Source organism: Chenopodium quinoa, unplaced genomic scaffold, assembly GCF_001683475.1.
Source record: "Chenopodium quinoa cultivar QQ74 unplaced genomic scaffold, ASM168347v1, whole genome shotgun sequence".
NCBI classification, from domain to species: Eukaryota; Viridiplantae; Streptophyta; class Magnoliopsida; order Caryophyllales; family Amaranthaceae; genus Chenopodium; species Chenopodium quinoa.
The window spans coordinates 883,521-905,784 of NW_018743518.1; the positions used below are offsets into that span (position 1 = coordinate 883,521).

The window sequence follows — 22,264 nt, forward strand, 5'->3', positions numbered from 1 at the left end:
TATACTATGTGGATGAGACAACTTAACATGGCCAGGCTATGCTTACTCATGGGTCTCCTAAACATCAACTCTAGACGTGGCATTGGTGGTTAGGTCATCCCTCTTTAAGCTATTTAAATCGCTTGTTTCCTTCTCTTAAGAATGTCTCCATTAATCTTGATTGTGAAACTTGTGTGCTAGCTAAAAGTCACAAACACTCCTATTACCCTAGTATGACCCATACCACTCGTCCATGTGCCCTAATACATTCTGATGTATGGGGTCCTGCCCCAGAATTTACCTCCATGGTTTTTCTTATTTTGTTTTGTTTGTGAATGATTGCACTCGCATGAGGTAGGTTTACTTCTTGAAACATAAGTCTGAAGTCAATACTATCTTTGTCAAATTCTATAACATGCTTATTACTCAATTTCAAGCCCAACCACAAATTTTACAGTCTAATAATGGGGGTGAATACATTACATTAGATATGAAAAAAATTTATCTCTGATCATGGCATGCTACACCAAACTACCTATACCGATACCCCACAACAAAATGGAGTGGCTGAATGAAAAAATCGTATTCTCTTGAAAATTACCAGGGCCCTTATGATCGATATGGGCCCCACAAGTCACAATGGATTTTCTCAAATATTCTAGAGGCTTTTTTTTCACTCAAAGAAAATTTATTTTTTGGATGCTTAGCATACGGACACACTTCACAACCACTATCTACGTGATGTTTATTACTATGAACATGCGGAAGTAACTTAACTACTTTATCAGAGGGATGACCAAGTCGGCGATGCCATAATTCCAAGTTTGACGTAGCGTCCACCTGTGACACAAACTCCGGTTTGCTAAAGTAGTATAGTCCATCTCTTCTAATTCTTGTTCCAATCAGCTCCTCCGTTCGGTCCTGTATAGCACAAACATTAGAATAAAATTGGAAAATAGTGTGTAAATCATCGGTAAGTTGAGAAACCGAAAGTAAATTGCAACTTAAGTGCGGAACATAAAGAACTCCGGTGAGGATTATTTTGTTCAATAATTTTACAGAACCCATGAAGGTAGCTTCTACTTTTGCACCATTTGGTAAACCGATGGGACAATAAAAATTTTGAGTATCGAATAACCAAGAGCTATTTCCAGTGACGTGATGAGTGGCACCGGTGTCGATAATCCAAGAAGAAATATCGAACTTATCGGTCAAACTAGGAATTTGAGAATTACCGAAAAGGCCCGCAATGGCCTTCCATTGTTCCAGTGTGAAGAGACTGCTGGCAGAGGAATTGGTAGACGCAGGCCCAATCTGAGTTTGAGATGGGCTGGCAGCCATATTTGCACGGGCTTGTCCACGTCCTGGGCTTGGTTTCTTGTTGTTGTTGGGCTTACCCTTAATATCAAAACAATGAGATTCTGGGTGGCCTTTCTTTTTACAAATATTACAGGTGGTGTCTGACTGTCTGCCCAGCAAGTTGCAGCTTCGTGCCCTGTTCGCCGGCACCTGGTGCAGACCGGTTTGTCACTAGTCCGGCCTCTACCACGCGTTGAACCAGTCGCCGCCTCCAGACTGGTTGACATAGCGAAGCCAACGGCGTCGGTGATTGATGAATCGGGTTCTTTTGTGGCTAAACGGACTCGCTCTTCTTGGATTATCAATTGGTAAGCTCGATCTATGGTTGGAAGGGGATCTTGGTAGAGAATCTGAGTGCGCAGGGACGAGTAGAACTCCGCCTGTAAACCCATCAGAAATTGGTGAAGGCGTGACTGGGAACGACGTTCCTCGTGTTGTTTGCTGGCGGTGCAAGACACATAATAAGAACACGAAATTATAGGTTCGTGTCTATCCAATTCCTGCCATAGAGTATGTAATTTGCCATAGTATTCTGAAATAGAGGTGATCAAAGTTGGCCCGGCCCGATTTTGGGCATATTTTTCTGGCCCGGCCCAAAAAATTATTCTTTTTGGGCGGGTTTGGGAATGCGTTTTTATCCATTTTTAGTTAATTTTTTTGGCCCGGCCCGAAAAGCCCGTTCGGCCCGACCACTTTGAGCGGGTTTGGTCACAAAATTTCCGACCCGAAGTTTGGCCCGACCCGAAAAATGGGCAAAATTTTTTAGCCTCGGCCCGGCCCGCCCAATGATCACCTCTACTCTGAAACTGTCATGGATTTGGGTTGGTCACATCTCGCAATCAAGGAACGTAGTTGTTGAATGATAGGTCTATTGGTTTGAGAAAACCGTTGTTTAAGGTGATCCTAGAGAGATTTTGCTTCTCTAAATTTGGTTAAGGTGGATTTCAAAGTGGGATCTATGGTGTTAGTGATCCATGAGATGAGCATGGCATTGATTGCAGTCCAATCGGACTTTGTACATGGAGGAGATGGAGCATTGATCGAGCCATCTAAGCCCTTTGATAAGCTTAAAGCTAGGAAGTGTGACAACAATTGTTGTGTCATCCTCTTATGTAGCTAAAGAGATGTTTCTACAAAATGACCAAGCATTTGCAAATCGAACCATTCCTGATTCCGTTCGAGCAGGCAACCATGACAAACTCTCCATGTCGTGGTTGCCTATATCTCCACAATGGAGGAATCTCATAAAGATCTCTGCAATTCTTTTACTCTCAACATATCGCCTTGATGCTAGCCAAGCCCTAAGGCAAGCCAAGGTAATACAACTTCTTTCATACGTGCAAGATTGTTCTAAAAATTGCAACCCGTTAACATAGGGAGGGCAGCATTCACCACCTCCTTAAACTTATTATCAAACACATTTTTCTCAATCGAACTAGCTAGCCACGAGTCTAGTACTTCCCAAGAGTTTAAGCAACTCATGTGGAACATTATGGAGGAAATTGGAAGACCTAATTATGCAGATTATTTCCCCATTCTTGGCTACATTGATCCATTTGGCATAAGAAGTCGTTTGGCTTCTTACTTTGATGAACTCATTGCTGTTTTTCAGAATATTATTTGCAAAAGGCAAAACATTCGTTCAAGTGATGATTCAAGTGCAAAACATACAAATGATGTTCTAGACACCCTTCTCAACCTCTACGGCAAGAATGAGTTGAGTATTGGTTCAAACTTTATTTATTAAAAAAAAAAATATTGTTAGATCGAATAAGACTATCTCGAGAAAATGGATTTGCTATAATTGGCAAAAGACAATATTATTTACGTACTCTTATCATTGTACTATGCTTGTACTTCGTAACTTATTTAGTAAAAGTAAATCATATGAATAGGTTGAATAATTTTTAACGCACGTTGCTTGGTTAATATAAGAGTTGTCCTATTCATCTTAGCAATAATCAAATACTACTATTATGTACTCATCCTATGTTCGGACCCGTTTCCGGAATAAACGGATGGGGAGGTTTGCTTTTTCATGGGTTGTTTTTGTACAATCACAATACTAGGGATCAATTAGAGAGGTTAGATTTGGCGTACGAGTTAGTTAAGAAGCAGTTGCGTGGGTTCCAAAAACAAAACATAGCATTAATAAACGACTTTGATAAGTCAATGAAAACATCCTAACAAAATCAGAGCAAAAATACTCATATAGACTGATTACTCAATGTGTAATTTCTGCTAATATATCATCCAAAGAGGTATATGTACCGGATATCAGTATCACAATACTTGAGCAAACAATGCACCAAATGAAGAACCGTTCAACAACGAACCGAGCTTGGCTAGAGCCACTATCAGCGCTTGAAATTTTTATGTAACACAAACACGGCATTGTAACTGAAGCCGTGGCACAAAGCAATGCTCCGGTAAGTGACATGAGATACCCGAAGAATGGAAGAGCTAATGATAAGACAACTTGTGAAGTGAGTAAGGCCATTCTTAGTGTAACCTTAAAACACTTGTTCTTTTGATAATCATTTGAAAACCAACCTCAATGTTATAAGATGCGTTTTCCACTATTTACGTACACCAATCTTGCTTGGTTAACATAGGTAATTAATTGAACAAAGATAATATTGGCATACCCGGATATATACTTATATAGTAAGCTATAGCGGCCGCCCCAACGTGACAAATTTTATAACAAACAAGCACATAAAAATCAATCATTATTGCAACAAAGCAGCCACACCTACCATGAAAGTACAAATCGCGAAGAAGATGTCTAAAAGAAATAGTATATCAACATGATAACATTGGTACTTGAACATCACAAGTAGAAAAGTTTAAAAGAAATTATAGTTGCACAACAAATTAAACTTAGCATCACGGTAACAAACACTTTGCGTTTAATCAAGTATGTTTAGGTTCAAAATGTAGACAAAGTTTAATCAAATCTAACAAGTTCAGATCAATTAAGTAAAGAGAGAAATGGTAAAGTATACGTAAAGCCTTACCTCCGTAAATCAAAATCAGATAGAGGATGAGCAATTGCTGTGATAGCAACAGTGCTACCAAGCCATTTACTAATTTCATCCATATTTGGGTTAAATCTATAACATTCTGCTAGACTTTAACTCAACTTAACCTACCTCTACAAAAAGTGAAGTACAGCAATCAAAAAGATAAAGAGGAAGAGAGAGAGGTATAGCTCAAATGGTTAGAGCATCCCTCTCGATTCCAAGAGATCTTGATGTTGATTCTCATCACCCGCCCTTATGGCTCTCTAAACATCCAAAAAAATAACGATAGAGGAAGAATTAACAATATAATTTTCCAGTACTTCGTATATCAAAATTTTACATGTTGAAGTTGAACTACACAATATCCATGGACCTAACCAGAGAACGCATAATCTCATATCTACAGCTAATTAACGTATAATTATACTTGAGAGGAGTTGTATACATTAGATAGTAAAAGGGTTTGATGGTTGATACATTACAGGCATTTTGGACATTGTTACATTGCCCTGCAACACACTAGGAGCCACTGTATCCTCCAAAAGAACAGGGTAAACTTGAGTGACTTTTTCGGGTATGACTCTATCCCCGTCAACCTTAGCAAGGGCTTCGAAATGCAGCTTCACTTTCTCGGGCTTGGTCCTCCACTCAGGAAAGCCCTCCAACTTGATTCCATCTTCTTCTTTGAGCTGTTTTTCAACCCTAAACCCAATCTTCAAGTATGTCTGAGCAGAAACATCAGCCTTCAATAGCTTGAAGGAACCTTCTTTGTTGGCTTTGGGACCCAACACAGAAGACAGCAGTTTTTCAAGACCAAGCAAATTCGAATGTGAGCCATTCAAAGAGGTCATGGGCCACAATGTTGTAAACTGGTCAGGTGTTATAAGAGTAGGAACTTCACTTGGGAGTTCAATGGCAGTGGCCATTTCAACAGGCTTATCCTTCATGGTTGAGACAATTCAACTAGGCCAGGCGCAAGGCGTTTCAGCTTCAAGCGGTTGGAAGATGAAGGTGAGGAAGGAGAAGGGGACGTGATGGATGTAGGGCCTACAACACGAAGAGAGAGCAGGGTAGCATCTTTGGCACCAGATACACGGTGAAGGTGCTGTGCTAGACTTAGGAGACCAGAGGCAAAACCATTTTGAGTTTGGTTCAGGGGTAGTGGAAGATCAAGAGGCTGGCGCAAGCTTACTGATTTTGCACCCTTGACAGTTACCACAGCACCCTCTGCAAGAATTACTTTCCTCAATACACCAGCATCCACATCATGCTGCGAAATAACAGAAAAAGTGTCTCCATTGATGTCCATATAGACTGAATGAGATGTAGTACTAGTCATAGCATGTACAAAGTACAAGATAACAGAAACATTAATCATTCAAATTATGCATATTGCAACTGAAAATCACCAACCACATTAATACATTATTATGTGTTCAGTTCTTCAAGTTACAATGAATCGCCTTTTTCAACCTCTTTTATAGTTCTCAGTCATACTGTCAAATGAGCCTTCCTATAACAAACAGTTCTCAGCAAAAGAAATACTTGAATAGGTTGCAGTAGTTCTTTACTCTTCCAAGTTCATAAATTTAAATGCAAAAACACACCAAACATAAAGACAGGGCAACAGGGGCTAAACATGATACGTGACAGTTTGAAACCCTTGCATTTGTTCTCTCCTAGTCGTTGAGCGAGATTCAACCACAACTCAATTATACAATTACCTGCCATTTAAACGTCTTTCAATTCATGATGCTCTCTGCCTATACCATGTATAATTATACAATGTGCATGGATTTGCCCCTACTAATTCTATATGCATCATTTGTCGATCACAAATAATCAAACAAGCAACGAAAAACAACTTACCGGCAATGAAAGCCTCATGTGTTTGGCATCCTGAATCCACAGCTCCATAGGACCTGCAAGCTGAAAGGGTGCCAAAACTGGACTCATATTTTCCTCTGTTTTCTTCTTTACAATCAACCCATTCTCCTCCCCTGGCCTAATAGGCTTCTCCACTCTAAAAATGGGCAAATCGACGAATTCCCATCGATTCACATCCTCCAAAAGCTTCACTGGAAGCACCTTATTATCGATTTCGACATCGAATTCATACGCCACCGAATGCCCCACCAAAGTATCCCTCAAATCAAACCCGCTAATACTGAAGTCATCTGCTTGAAACCCTAATTCCTTCACTACAGCCTCCTTCAAATCCTAGAAAACAATCAATCTACCATCAATTAATTTATTTGCCAGTTACAAAACTTCCAATTCCTAATTTTATTAATTCCAAACTCATTATTACAATCTAATAAGCTCCAATCACATAAATTTTATTATTACACTCATTCAAAATTAATACAATATTTAGGGTTCTCAACAAACAAATTTCACGATTACATTAGAGTTTATCAAATTTACGATCCGCTTATCATCAACTAATCAATCAATTTGTTAAATCAAACAGAAACAAACCCTATTTCAAGATTTTTCATTGATAAGAATCGATTTTTCAACAGAATTAAAACTTCAATCAAAGAACAAATTCAAACCCTAAATAATAAGGAGGAAAAGAGAAACTTACAGAAATAGCTTTAGGAAACGGGGGATTAACATTAGGAGATGAAACGAGGGCGGAAGAAAAAGGTAAAACCGTCATTGATAGAATTAGAGCTGAAGCTAAAGCTCTTAAAAAAAATCTGGACGCCATTAAAGTTACAGAAAATCAAGAATTCGTATTTTAAATTTATAATTTATGGAAAATATTGGGATTTGTTTTACTGTTTTAGGGAATTGATCGTTAAATAAATAATATTACAAGGAGGTGAAATTCTAGATTTTTCAGGGAAGAATGTTCTAGGAAGATGACGTGGAAATAAGTCAAATAACTGACAAATGGTATGAGTGATTGTGATATGGCGAAGCTTTGTGATTGGCTATGCTTTGTTGTTTTTAGCAGAGAGAAAAAAAAAAAATTTGAGAAGGGTATTTTAGGTAATTTGTGAAGTTAGTTATTCGTTAATACTCCGTAGGATTTTTTTTTGATTTTTTTTTTTTTTTTTTTACAATACGGTAATCTGTGCATTTTTCTTTAGTTACTCCGTATTCAATTGTAAAATGTTACTCCGTACTTGTAATTGGAGTTATCAAAACGAGTATTGACCTAATTCAACTACCAATTGATTGTTGATGTAGTGGTGATTGGGCCTATACTTGATAGGGAGAATTGTGTGTTCGATCCTCCGCAACAACAATTGGGAGGAGATTGGAACCTAATCACCCAGATTAGCCCATAGGGTGAAGCGGGTGGAACTAGGGATGTCAATGGGGCGGGTGAAGTAGGAGGCCTGTCTAATCCCCACCCTAGTGGTCTCGGTTTGGCAAGTGGTGTGGCGGGGATGGGGATAAAAATATATCCCCCATAGTTGATGGGGCGGGGGTGGATTTTAGGTTGTACTTGCCGCGCCCCACTTCATACCCGCCCCATACCCACATCTATATAATTTTAAAAACAAAATTATACTTTATACTATTTTTTTATATAAAAAAGTTATGTAAATAAAATAGTAAATATAATACTTTGTAATAACACTTAAAAAAAAAAACAAAAAAAAAAAAAAAACCTTATATCAATTATGTAGGATTGTGTAGTTGGGAGGTGGGGATTAAGCGGGTCTTGGATGGGGGTGGATATTCAGGTGGGGGTGGATATTCAAGTGGGGGTGGGGCGGGATGGTTTTAGAATTGTACCCGCCGGGGCGGGAATGAGGATAAATTTTGGACCCGCCATAGGGATGAGGATGAAAAATTTAGGTGGGGATGGGGATGGGGATGGGGATGGGGATGAGAATGCCAACATTCACCCTGCCCCACCCCATTGACATCCCTAGGTGGAAAAAAAAATGACCTAATTCAACTTAAAAGTGGTGTGATACAATTTGATATGCATAAACTTAATCGAGTACGGAGTAATTTGACATGGCTAGTCTTAATTTAACTTTACCACTGTATCCTAATTTGACAACACAGTTACTATTTTTGCAAGAGTTTGTATTTTGAGTGACATTGATATCAATGAGCCATTCGAAAATTTAAACCACAACAAAGGAGAGAGTTTAAGAGGACACGTCACCTGTTTGTTTGGATTTCTTTTTTTCTTTTGGCAGTGGCAAATCATGGATAATCTTTAGAGCAATTGGATCTAGTCAATATTTCAGTTCCCTTTTGTCCTTAAAAAAAATACACCTAATTAAACATAACCTTAAATTTATTAAGTACGTACTCATTATTACTTTGCTCAAATTTAAAACGAAAAGAATACTCAAAATAGATTAAAGAAAAATACTCGTAAAAATGATATTTAGCTTTAATATCATGCGATCGAGGGATATGTAGCTTCTATATCATGCAATAATCTACTCGATCATATAACTATAGAAACAACATCAAGATAGAATATGCAAAATTCTACCATGCACAATTTACAACAGTTGTTAATTCAACTTGTATATGTAGAGATCAGATGGTGGGATGTTTCTATAATTCATGTTCATGCATAATGCATAGACGTGAATGAAGAAGAGAAGCTTACCGGCTTACGTAACCAAAGCTCTTATATAGAGCTAACCTCAAACTGCCCTAATAAGATTTTAAGCTTAATTGTTTGACTCCTTTCCTCTTCCCTTAGCTACTTAGCTTGACCATCATCTTCTTTTTCCCTTTTTGTTTTTATTTTTTTTGAGAGAAACTTTTAAAGGGTATTTTAGGTGATTTGCAGAGTTAATTTATGGTTAATGAGATCTCTTTTTCAAGGTCGATTTATTGTTTGGAATATATAAGGTGTGTGTTTTTAAATCTAATTGTGTTTAAGATCAACTAATAATATTGTTGAAGTTTTTGGTTTGATTTTTTTTTTTTAAATGATAGTAATTAATGAGCCTTTGAAAAACTTAGGGCGTGTTCGACAAAATGCAACTGCTAGTTGTGATGATATATAGATGTTAGCTATGAAAATAAATAATTAAGTATGAGTGTTCGGTAAACTAGATGTTGACTAGTTATAAGCTGTAAAATTCTAAAAATAAATAAGAAAAATTCCAACAGCTACTTAGCTTTTCACAAAAGCTAATAATATTAACTTTTCATAGAAGTTGCTCCCACCACTACATTGTCAAACGCAAATATTTTTTAACAAAGCAATGGTTTGAATAAGTCAAATCATTAAAAGCTACTCAATAGCTAATGCCGAACATGCCCTTAAGCATCAATCAACGACCTTTCCATAGAGAGCCTAATCGAGGGGGCACGACACTCAGCTCACATAGGTAAATCTTTAGAGCATTTTTTTTAATCTAGCTAATATCTTATTTAGATTTTTCTATTCTTTCAAAAATACATCTAAATTAAGGTTTTGTTTGACATATAACCTATTTCAAATCAACTACCTTAAATGTTTACGAGTGTTTAATTTGTTAAAAAAATTTAAGGTGGTTTAATTTGATTAACTGAAATTGAGCTAGATGCTATTCAAACTTGCATCTGAAAATCAAGTTTTGATTTTTTTTTTTTTATTTGTCTTAATTTAATTTCTTCTATATTATAATTAAGGCTTTGAAATTTTACTTGTTGGAGTTCATTGTATCGAGACACTGTTAAAAGAAATAAAGTGCTAGTACAAATTCTAACCCTAGAATTTGAGAAAACAGAAAATATAAAATAAATTAATACAAATTACACCAACAACCAAACACCAACAAGTTTAGAAGATACAAAAATACAGAGAATCAAACTAAACTATAAGTATGAAAGACTATACTTGCCTCACTCCAAGCCAAAAGAACAACCAAGAACACGAGAATACCATGGACCACGTGAGTCTTCGATTCTTGATACTCGTCGAAGGCGTGAGAACACTTTCCTAAAGCGTTAATTTCCCCCACAACGGTGCTTGGGTTGAACTAGAAACACCCTTTGAGATACAATAGACGAACACTACACACTAAGCACTTAGATGTGTAGAAAGATGATCAAATTCTCAAACAAAAGACTTAAAAGATGGAGAATTAATGAAGAGATTGCAAGTTTCTTCAATAAAGGTGTAAAGAGGGAAGAATTTCAGAGAGGAAGGTATTTTTCTGTATCTCGAAAACAAAGGCCCCCCAACGATATAAAGGGAATAACCGCAAAAAACCGAAGACGAGCGAGGAGGCGCGGGCGCGCCACCCCTGCGCGCGGGCGCTCCTCCTCGTTCTTCCAAAATTCCAACTTTTCCAGAAAACTGACGCGATTTTGGCGCGGGCGCGCCTCCAAAACTTGACAGATTTTCCAGAAACTCAGCGCGATTTTGTCGCGCTTTTGGAGCGGTCCGCGCTTGTATTTCACGAGCGCGCTAAAAAGTGGAGCGATCTCTCCACTACAACACTCTAAATAATCCAACAGACACTGGGTGGGTCTTAAGCCTCATCTATTAATCACAAGCAGGGTCAACATAACCCTAATACAATAAGAAAACTATACAATAATACATATCTTTCCTAATATTTAAATTTAGCAAGGTTGTAAATCATTAAATAGTCTTATCCTTCATTCCGTATCAATTTCCTGTGAGCTGAAGTAATTTCGATTTTTTGCACCAAAAAAGAAAAAAAAAAAAATTCAACTTTGGAAGATAATATTAGCTGTAATTGCATGTTGTGATTTTTCTATATGGATTGTGAATTTATCAATGCAATCACACGAAGTAGTATATATATAGTTTGACGGTCATTTTTCCTTTTCTTAATTTTTTTTTTATTTATTTTTTTTTTGTTTTTTTGTTTCACGTAACTTCAACTTAAATTTTAAGAATTATATTGGTATTTTTGTAATTTATAATATACTAGAGTAAGAAAATATTCAAATCTAAAAATGCAAAGGATATCAATCAAAACACCAAATAATTTCAGGTATTTATGCAACTAGTCTAACAAATATTTAATGAATTTAACTATTTATCAATTTTAACACCTTATCAGCTTCAGCTAACATATTAATTTCAGTTCAATTTCAAGTAGTGTTGCTAAATTTGTCTAGTTAACCCTGAACCATTTTTTTTTTTTTTTTATAAAAAAAAATATACTCTCACTTTGCCTGAATTTGAAATGTGGAGAATAATTAAAGTGAAAAGGATATGTAGCCTCTATAATTAAAACATCAAGATTAATAAATTCAAATTTCCACCAACCACAATACAACAGTTGTTATTACGGCTTGTACAGGTGTATAAAATACATATTGTGTGTGATATATCTCACGCATGATCTATAGACCACTCAACCAATGAATGAAGAGAAATTTACATAAATCTTCTCTTTTCAAAGCATTAGCTCATAAGTCTTAAGCCTCAAATTACTCTAATATTGTAAGCTTAATTGATTTCTATTCTTTTTCCCTTAGCTATTTCGAGCTTCATAGTTTTTTTTTTTTTTTTAATAGCATTTTGATATCGTTCAAATAACAACTATGAATAACACCACACTTGCTATGATTATTTCTATTGTATTTGTGTTTGTATTATATCATGTCAAATCCTTTTTCACCAGCTATTTTTATCACAAGCTTCCACCTGGCCCAAAATAAAGCTAATTTTTGGCAACATTTTCGATCTTGGAGTAAAGTCCCATCGATCCTTTGCCAATCTAGCAAAAATTTACGGCCCTTTGATAAGCCTAAAGCTAGGAAGTGTCACAACCATTATTGTGTCATCCTCTTATGTAGCTGAAGAGATGTTTCTAAAATGACCAAGCATTTGCAAATCGAACCATTCTTGATTCCGTTCGAGCAGGCAACCATGACAAACTCTCCATGTCGTGGTTGCATATATCTCCGCAATGGCGGAATCTCATAAAGATCTCTGCAATTCTTTTACTCTCAACATATCGCCTTGATGCTAGCCAAGCCCTAAGGCAAGCCAAGGTGATACAACTACTTTCATACGTGCAAGATTGTTCTAAAAAATTGCAACCCGTTAACAAGGGAGGGCAGCATTCACTACCTCCCTAAACTTGTTATCAAACACATTTTTCTCAATAGAGTTAGCTAGCCACGAGTCTAGTACTTCACAAGAGTTTAAGCAACTCATGTGGAACATAATGGAGGAAGTTGGAAGACCTAATTATGCAAATTATTTCCCCATTCTTGGCTATGTTGATGCATTTGGCATAAGGCGTCGTTTGGCTTCTTACTTTGATGAATTCATAGCTGTTTTTCGAAACATTATTCGTGAAAGGCAAAACATTCGATCAAGTGATGATTCAAGTGCAAAACATACAAGTGACATTCTAGACACCCTTCTCAACCTCTACGACAAGAATGAGTTGAGTACGGATGAAATTAATCATCTCCTTGTTGTGAGTATTCTTACTATGATTTCTTCATATAAGATTTGTCTTTTTTGTTGTAGTTTTTTTTTTTTTTTTTTTTTTTTTTTTTTTTTTTTTTCATTGTGTGTGTGTGTTTTTTCCAACTTGCTCCCATAATTTTGCTCTTAGGTAGCTAGTTTTCTTCCTTTACTATATGTACCAAACACATACATATTAATAATCAGTTTAATTAATTCTTTGATAATTAATTGATCCACTTTTACATTTATTTCTTATATTATAATGACCATAAAAACAATCTAATATACATTATACATATACTTCCTCCGTTTTTTTAATTATTGCACCACTTGCCTTTTAAGGAAATTTCACAAATATTGCACTATATACATTTAAGGAAACAAAATGTATCTGTTCACATTGCAAATACTCAATATACTCTTACTTTTAACACTTGATTATTTAATTTATGCTTACACCACATGGTTAATTTTGTACTTCTACCCCTCATTCTTCTTTTTTCCACTACCAAAAAAATTGTGTCAAACCTAGATGGTGCGATAAAAAAAAATAATAATAAAAAATAATAAAAATAATAAAATAATAAAAAATAAATAAATAAAAATTAGAGGGAGTATATAATATCAAGTAAAATGTAATTGGATTGTGTCAATGTATGGCACCTATAAAAATGTACTCCAAAAATTCAATGGAGACATCAATTGATTGTCAAATGTGACTTTTGAGGGTTTCAGGAAAAGAATTAGGAAGAAGAAATCTTTCAAAAATCTTTTCTTTTTACCATTAAGAGCTTACATAAGACATAATTTGAAGTATTTTCTAAAAAAAATAATAAAAAAAAGACATAATTTGAAGTATGCATATGGTCCACTAGCCATAAATAGAATTATGTGTACGACAACAAGAGTAACAATTCTAACATATAGATTATTATACACAAAAAATAGCAATACAATTGTTATGGGCTAGATATTGAATGATTATTGTTTAGTTAAAATGTACGTGAAAAGATACGCTTTAAAGATATAGTTGTACCAATTAGATGGTTTATAATATCTTGGAAGTTTAATTTTACAAAGTTGTTTGATAGACCATATGAAATAAAAATTCTCACTGGCCTAGCATGCAATTACAATTAGGTAAAGACTTCATGTAAATTATATTTTGAAATCTTACCATATGGCAGGATATTTTTAATGCGGGAACAGACACAACCGCAAGCACTTTAGAATGGGCAATGACAGAGCTAATTAAAGATCCAAAAATCATGGTCATATGTCAAAATGAAATTGAACAAGCTCTTGGAAGAGGTGGTTCGAGCATTTAAGAATCTGATATCTCAAAATTGCCTTACCTGCAAGCCATCATCAAATAAACGTTACGTTTGCACCCTCCTACTGTGTTTCTCCTCCCACGTAAAGCAGACAACAATGTAGAGTTATGTGGCTACGTAGTTCCAAAAAATGCATAAGTTCTTGTCAATCTATGGGCTATTGGTCGCGACCCAAAGGTGTGGAAAAATCCAGAAGTATTTTCACCAGAGAGGTTCTTAGATTGTGAGATCGATTTGAAAGGACAAGATTTTGAACTTTTACCCTGTGGAGCTGGTAAAAGGATATTCCCTGGACTTAATTTGGCATATAGAATGTTGAACTTGATGTTGGCTAATCTACTTCACAACTACAATTGGAAACTTGGAGATGGTATGACTATTAATGATTTGGACATGGATGAAAAGTTCGGAATTATATTGTAGAACGTTAAGCCTCTTCAAGTTGTTCCAATTCCAAGGTATTAATAAGTTATTATAAAAAATAAAAAAATAAAAAAAAATAAAAAAAGTCTACTTTTTCTGTTTGATTATTGGTGCGAACTTTATATATATATATATATTTGAAAATGGATTTGCTATTATAGACAATATTATGTACGTACTCTTATCATTGTACTATGTTTGTAACTTATGTGGTACTTTGCTTGAATAATACTTTTTAAGGTACTTTGCTTGGTTATATAATTACGAGTTGTCCTATTCAAATCTTAGCAATAATTATAGTGTTAGCCATATCTTCAACTACTCCGTATATATATGTTGAGGAAGTATGTCTATTGTCTATAAAATACATATTGAGGTAAACCGCAACTTGAATTAATTACCAGACAAATTAAGTTAAACGTGTATTTAAGATAATATCTACGTATTAGTTATTAGGCGTGGACAATGTCCCGAGTTATCACATTAATATCATGATTCAAATATGTTTAATTTTGGTATGATAACATGTAACAAGACAATAGCTTAGTAGATAACACTTTACATTTGAGGTTGAGGTTCGAATCTTGTATAATCCATGCTTTTCAAGCAAATGAAACAAAACACTCGATTAAATTATGAGGAGAGTGTCACATGACACGTAAGCTTGTAAATATTTTTTTAATCTATAGTATAGATATTGAGATTAGGTTATGCTCGTTGAACATCAATTACGTGTGTCCATAATCTAATTTTCGGACCCAAGCCAACTAAATCGGTAAAATGTTTTAGGCTAAAGTTGTAAAAATAAGTGACATTGTGCAGAGAGTTGTACAAGTATTAAAGCATTGTGTGATATAAACATGTTTATAATTTGTCAAAATTCATTTTTTATATCATTGAGGTATATCTTATTTGTGTAGATATATAACAGTGTTATGTCCAATATGGAAATATATGATCAACTCCAACGTGTATAACAAATTGCATTTAACACTTGGAAGTATATATATGACCTACTTACAATATTCAGGTATGAAAGACAAAATGTAACAATCTCCATCAAATTCATTCACAAAATAGCATACTCGTTATGCTAAACAATAATTATCGTGATACTTAAGTATGTTAAACATTTTGTTGAAGAATATACCTCTCAATTATCACTACATGTAAGTGTCCCACATGGTTGAATAAGAGAGAGTTAATCACTTTATAAGGATAAGGGGTTACTCCTCCTATTACCATATGATTTTGGGATGGAATCTCCTTTGGACTTGTAAAGTGGACTCTTTCTCTTGGTTTGCTGGGGTGGCCCAGCCTCGTATTAATGAAAACCTATCGTGTCTTCCCACACGATAATATATATATTGATTGAGCTACATTAATTGCTCTAAGATTAAAACGTAAAGCATTTCTCTATTCTTCTACTTTGTTCCTTCCTTCCTTTTCATAGAAACCTAATAGTCCCATGATAGTATCTATTGATTGAACTAAATTGATTACCCTTATGGCTCTCTAAACACTCAAAAAAAAAAAAAAAAAAAATATAACCCAAACCGATTTAAATTAACTTTAGACCCCAATTCAATAATTAAAGGCTTGAAAGCCTTGACCTACACGACCCCAAACTACACAATGCACACCCAGAGGCCAGAGCTCAGAGGCCTTGGGTTATGCATCAAAATGAACAGTAAAGGTCAATTTAAAGGAGTAAAAAAAATTAAGGCTTTCGTAATTATATACTTGTATATATCACCGATTTGATTGACAAATGCGAAAGAATTTACACTAACTAAAAACTTACAAAAGAATTGATATTTGAAAATTATATATTAAGACAATTCTAATTAATATCGATATAACTAGATTTAATATTATATTATATTCGTATATAAAGCAAATATTGATTTAATAAATATATATGAATAATGTAAAAGTCAAAATAAAGTACTACTATTCCGTAATAAAAATGAAGAAAGTACTCTGCAATGTTTTTACCACAGAAAAAACAAAGGAAAAGTCAAGGGACTTCGCCTTTCCATTTAATGGACTTGAGTGGGCTTATTTTTTTAAGGAGCACAACTTGGCCTAACCTCTTAACGCTTCTGTTTCTCTGGTGTTATGGGCTTTGAAAAAGTACAGTAGTTACTAGTGAGTATATCCAACGATTTTATAAGATGACTGATATTTTATGAGTTTTAGATTATGTTTCGGGTGAAAATAATGGGACCTTGCCGAAGGTCCGCTGAAACGGAGAAGACTGGATTTGGTCCAAGTTATGTTGGGCCGAAGGTTTCCTGCACAGTAAACACACGTAAACTAGCCTCGGGGGTGTTGCCGAGGAAGGCCCCTCCGATGCTAAAGTCAGTACAATGTGTAGAAAGAGAACACTATGCAAGAGAATTAGTTGCTTGAGGCTTTGCTTGAATATATGAGAATGTATGAATCTATGAATGAATCAATCTTTGAATGAATGAATCATTGAATGAATATGTATTCAAGCAAAGCCTCAAGCAACTAATTCTCTTGCATAGTGTTCTCTTTCTACACATTGTACTGACTTTAGCATCGGAGGGGCCTTCCTCGGCAACACCCCCGAGGCTAGTTTACGTGTGTTTACTGTACAGGAAACCTTCGGCCCAACATAACTTGGACCGAATCCAGTCTTCTCCGTTTCAGCGGACCTTCGGCAAGGTCCCATTGTTTTCACCCGAAACAATTTGGCGCCGTCTGTGGGGAAGACTTTCAAAAATCTTTAAGCCAAATTTCTAACCAAGATCATCTTGCAATTATCTTAGTAGCAATGGCTAAGAACCGCAAGAGCAAAAGCCTCCGTCAAGGAGCGGGCGAAAAGCCTAAAACCCCTACACCATCACCCTCGCCGGACCGGAACTCTCCCAAGGGTGCCAGCTCGGGGGGAGGATCATACAAGGAGGATTCCCTTTCTCCCGTAATTCATGACTCTCATTATAGGCCGAGTCACTCTCGGTCTAGCAGGGGTGAATCCAATCATAGGACACATTCAGTGCCCCAAAGCCAACCATCGGCTGTGCGCCCTCATTCCCATACTCGGCCGAGGACCCCTTTGACGGGGCCCAGCTCGGAAGAGGTGGCAAGAGCGCTGGCAGTGCTCATGGAGGCGATGAGGGCACAAAATATGCCACCACCTCGTGATCGAACTCCTCCGCATACCCGGCATCAGCGGAGGAAGTTAGACCATGATGGTGGGAAGCTTCCTTCCTTCCGGGAACTGGAAGAGTGGGAAGAGGATTCCTGGAAAAATGAAAAAGAGAGGAAAAAGAACCCTCAATTTTTAAAAGGATCCTCATCCTCAAGACCAGAAGCGCATAAGAGCAGCAGCTCAGCTTCTCGGCCAGAATCTACTCACCGAGAACCAGAGACTGTTCGCCGAAGCGTCCTTGACCGACTCGGCGGCAAGGAACCGAGCGTGCGCAGTCGCCTCTCGTTCCCTGCAGCCGAGGCCCAGACTTCCCAGCCAGGGACGAAAACCACTCCTACCTCTCTAAGAGGGCGGAGCGCGGTCCCTTCGGCCAGGAACAAGGGCAAGGCCGTTATGCTACCCGCCAGTTCACCATTCGAGCAATGGATACTGGAAGAGCGCGTACCCACGGTTAAAATACCGTCGCACATCACATACGACGGGACCTCGGATCCGAAGGATCACGTGGCCTCGTATGAGACTCATATGCATCTTTGCCCCAGATCCGAGACGACTTGGTGCAAATATTTCCCAACCACTCTCAAGGGGGTCGCGCAAGCGTGGATCTCCAAGGGAGTAAGGCAAGGCTCCATAACAGGGTGGGATGATCTGTCCTCCAAGTTCAGGAGCAAGTTTTCCACGGCAAACCGCCGAGAGAAGACTACTGCAGAGCTCATGAGTCTACAACAGGGGGAAACCGAAAGCCTCCGAGACTATCTGACCCGTTTCAGTAACGAGTCATCCAGCGTCTCTCAGCTGGACCAGGGGCTAGCTGTTTTTGCAATGCAGAATGGCCTTCAGCCCGGAAAGTTCCTAGACTTCATGGTCATGCATACCCCGCAGACCTTGGAGGAAGCTCTGAATGCCTCGGATAAGTTCATCCGAGCTGAAGAATGGAACAAAGCGAAAACCCAACCTCAATTTGGGGGAGGGAAAAAAAGGCAAATACCCTTGTCTGAAGGCCAAGGCCATAAGGCAAAGGGAAAGTCAAAGGCCTCGGAGCAATCTTTGGCCAGCGACCCAAAGAAGGAAAGATCTGCCTCATACACAGGCAGATACGAGTCCTACACTCCGCTCTCTCTTCCACGCGCCAAAATTTACGCGTGACGAAGGAGGAGCAGAGTTACCGAAAGCCGAGACCACTCCCAGAGTGGTATCAGCGAAAAAATAAAAATCAGTGGTGCGAGTTCCACGAGTCTTCGGGACACAACACTGAGGAGTCTATCCAACTGAAGGACCAGATAGAGGACATGGTCCGAAAGGGATACTTGAAAAAATACATCGCGGATCACCGCGAGAAAAAAGAATCCGAGAAGTCAGCAAAGGACTCTCAGCAAGACCTCGACTTCCCCCGGAAAAACAGTAAAAAGCCGGAGGGGAAATTCCCTCCGATCAATGTTATCTCGGGAGGAATATACTCTCGGAGGGAGCACAAACGACACCTTAGAGCTTTGACTCACCAGGTAAACAACGCTGACATTCAATCTCCCCAGTCGCCGGTGCCGAACATGACGTTCACAGCCGCCGACTGTCGGGGGATTACGTTCCCTCACGAGGATCCGTTGGTGATCATCGCCACGGTGGCCAACCACGACGTCAGTAAGGTCCTTGTTGACGGTGGCAGTGGAGCAAACATTCTGTTCCGAAAGGCCTACAATCAAATCAAGCTGAAGCCCAAGCACCTTACGCCGGTACCCTACCCGGTATCCGGGTTCAATGGGGCTTCAACTTATCCAGATGGGAAGGTGACACTTCCTGTCACCATCGGCTGCGATGAGGCAGCCAGGAACGTCATGATTGAATTTTTGGTAATTGACGCTCCTTCAGTGTACAACGTGATTTTGGGGAGACCCATAATTCATGAGATCCAAGGGGTCGTCTCAACTTATCATCAGCTGATGATTTACGTCTCAGACGCCGGCTTCCCCGAAAGGATACAGGGCAACCAAAAGGACGCCCGAAGGTGCAACTACCTCAAACCATCCAATAGTCGCCCAGATGATAAGGATGAGGAGGAGAAAGAAAAAGAAAGAGAGCCGAGCACAAAAAAGCCGAAAGGCCTAAGTGCTTCGGCCCAAGGATCTGTACCCAGAGGTAAAGGGCCCGAAAGGGAAAAGGCAAGCTCTTCAGCTGAGCCGCAAGACTCAGAGAGCCAGCCGAAGAACAAAAAGACTGGGACACCTGCCGACATTGGCAGCAGGCCAGATTATGAAGAGTCCAGTCCATCAGCAATGGACATGGACCAACAGACTGAAACAGTTGAGTTGGCCGAAGGAGACGTTGAGAAATGTGTAACAATCGGGATGGACCTTGATCCGAACACCCGTTGTGAACTTATTCAGCTCCTTCGGGACAACAGAGATGTGTTTGCTTTCTCGGCAGCTGATATGCCCGGGATAAGTTCAGACCTCATCTCCCATAAGCTTAATGTTGACCCGACGTGTCGACCAGTTAAGCAAAAGAAGCGGAATTACTCCGCCAATAAGAACCGAGACATCGCAGCCGAGGTCAAAAAATTGTTGGAGGCAGGATTCATCGAACCTTGTCAATATCCAGAATGGCTGGCAAATGTGGTGATGGTTCAGAAGCCCAATGGTACCTGGAGGATGTGCGTTGACTTCACGGACCTAAATAAGGCTTGTCCAAAGGATTTCTATCCCTTGCCGAGGATCGATCAGCTAGTCGATTCGACAAGTGGCCATGCCTTGCTTAGTTTCATGGACGCATTCTCGGGGTATCATCAGATCTTTATGCACCCCGACGATCGAGCAAAGACAGCATTCGTCACGAACGCTGGGGTGTACAATTACAAAATGATGCCCTTCGGATTGAAAAATGCGGGGGCAACCTATCAAAGGCTGGTGGATCAAGTTTTCGCCGATCAAAAGGGCCGAAACATGGAAGTCTATGTTGACGATTCGATCGTCAAAAGCAAAAAACCAGAGGACCATGTAAAGGACCTGGCTGAAACTTTCGCCACCTTGAGAAAGCATCAAATGAAGCTGAATCCGAAGAAGTGTGTCTTCGGCGTGAAGTCAGGGAAATTCCTTGGGTTCATAGTCAGCAAAAGGGGGATTGATGCCAATCCCTCTAAAGTCAAAGCGGCGCTCGACCTTCCTGAGCCGAAAACGAAGCGGGATGTTCAGCGGCTCACCGGAAGAATGGCAGCCCTCTCGAGGTTCATTTCCAGAGCTTCGGATAACGGGTTACCTTTCTTCAAAGCCCTGAAACTCCCGAAAACAAAAGAGCTCGTTTGGGAGGAAGAGCAAAAAGACGCCTTTAAACAGCTTCGGGAGCATCTGGCTCAACTCCCAACGCTGGCTAGCCCAGCTGAAGGAGAAACTTTGTACCTATATGTGGCCGTTAGCCCAGCCACCATCAGCGCAGTATTGCTGAAGGAAGAAAGTAAAAGTCAGCAACCGATCTACTTCGTCAGTCATACACTGACGGATGCCGAGACTCGCTATCCTCTACTCGAGAAAGTTGCTTTCGCGGTAGTAGTAGCTGCTCGGAAGCTGAGACCCTATTTTGATTGCCATCAGATAGTGGTCTTAACTGATCAGCCGTTGGAAAAAGTTCTCGGCAAGGTTGAAAAATCTGGTAGGCTAGCCAAGTGGGCTTTTGAGCTCACCGAATTCAGCATCAACTACCGTCCGAGGGCTGCCATTAAGGCTCAAGCTCTAGCGGATTTCTTGGCCGAATGCTCATACCAAGAAGCGCTAGACAGTGAAAAGAAAGTCTGGACCGTGTTTACGGATGGATCTTCCACCGAAAACGGTTCGGGGGCAGGAGTAGTGATAACTTCTCCCGAAGGCAAATCCTTTGAGTATGCACTAAAGTTTTCTTTTAAGGCCTCAAACAATGAAGCCGAGTATGAGGCAGCAATCGCCGGCCTAGAATTGTGCATCTCCCTGGAAGCCGATCATGTCTGCCTAAAAACAGACTCTCAGCTAGTTGCATATCAGATCAGTGGCAGCTACGAGGCCAAAGAGCCCTCCATGATAGCTTATCTTGCCAAGATCAAATCAGTCATTGCAGAGCTGAAAACTTTTGAGGTTCAGCTGATCCCAAGGGGTCAGAATACTCAAGCCGATGCACTCTCCAAACTTGCCAGTTCATCTCTTACCGAGCTGAACAGATCTGTATATGTAGAAGTGCGTCGAGAGAGAAGTGTCGACGAAGCACCTGAAGTGTGCTGCGCTGACCCAGAGCCTAGCTGGATGGACCCCATCCTAGCTTTCAAGCTTCGGGGAGAGACTCCCGAAGATAAAGCTTTGGCCTCCAAGATGAAGAGAACCAGCTCTAGGTTCATTGTCTTCAGGGGGGAACTTCTGAAAAAGTCCTTCTCAGCCCCATTGCTGAAATGCGTGGGACCAACAGATGCAGATTATATCCTACGGGAGATTCACCTCGGCATCTGTGGGAACCACATTGGGGGAAGGACCTTAGCCCACAAGGCATTGAGGGCTGGATATTACTGGCCCACCATGATCGCAGATGCTAAGGAGCTGGTTCGGAAATGCGAAAAATGTCAAAA

At 39.0% G+C, this 22,264-nt stretch overlaps 3 pseudogenes; 2 read left to right on the top strand and 1 right to left on the bottom strand.

Moving 5' to 3' along the window:
- The first annotated feature begins 2,378 nt into the window (after positions 1–2,378).
- LOC110740026 lies at positions 2,379–15,682 on the top strand (annotated as a pseudogene).
- On the bottom strand, positions 4,662–7,180 carry LOC110740024 (annotated as a pseudogene).
- On the top strand, positions 11,520–14,680 carry LOC110740025 (annotated as a pseudogene).
- Positions 15,683–22,264: the final 6,582 nt, after the last annotated feature.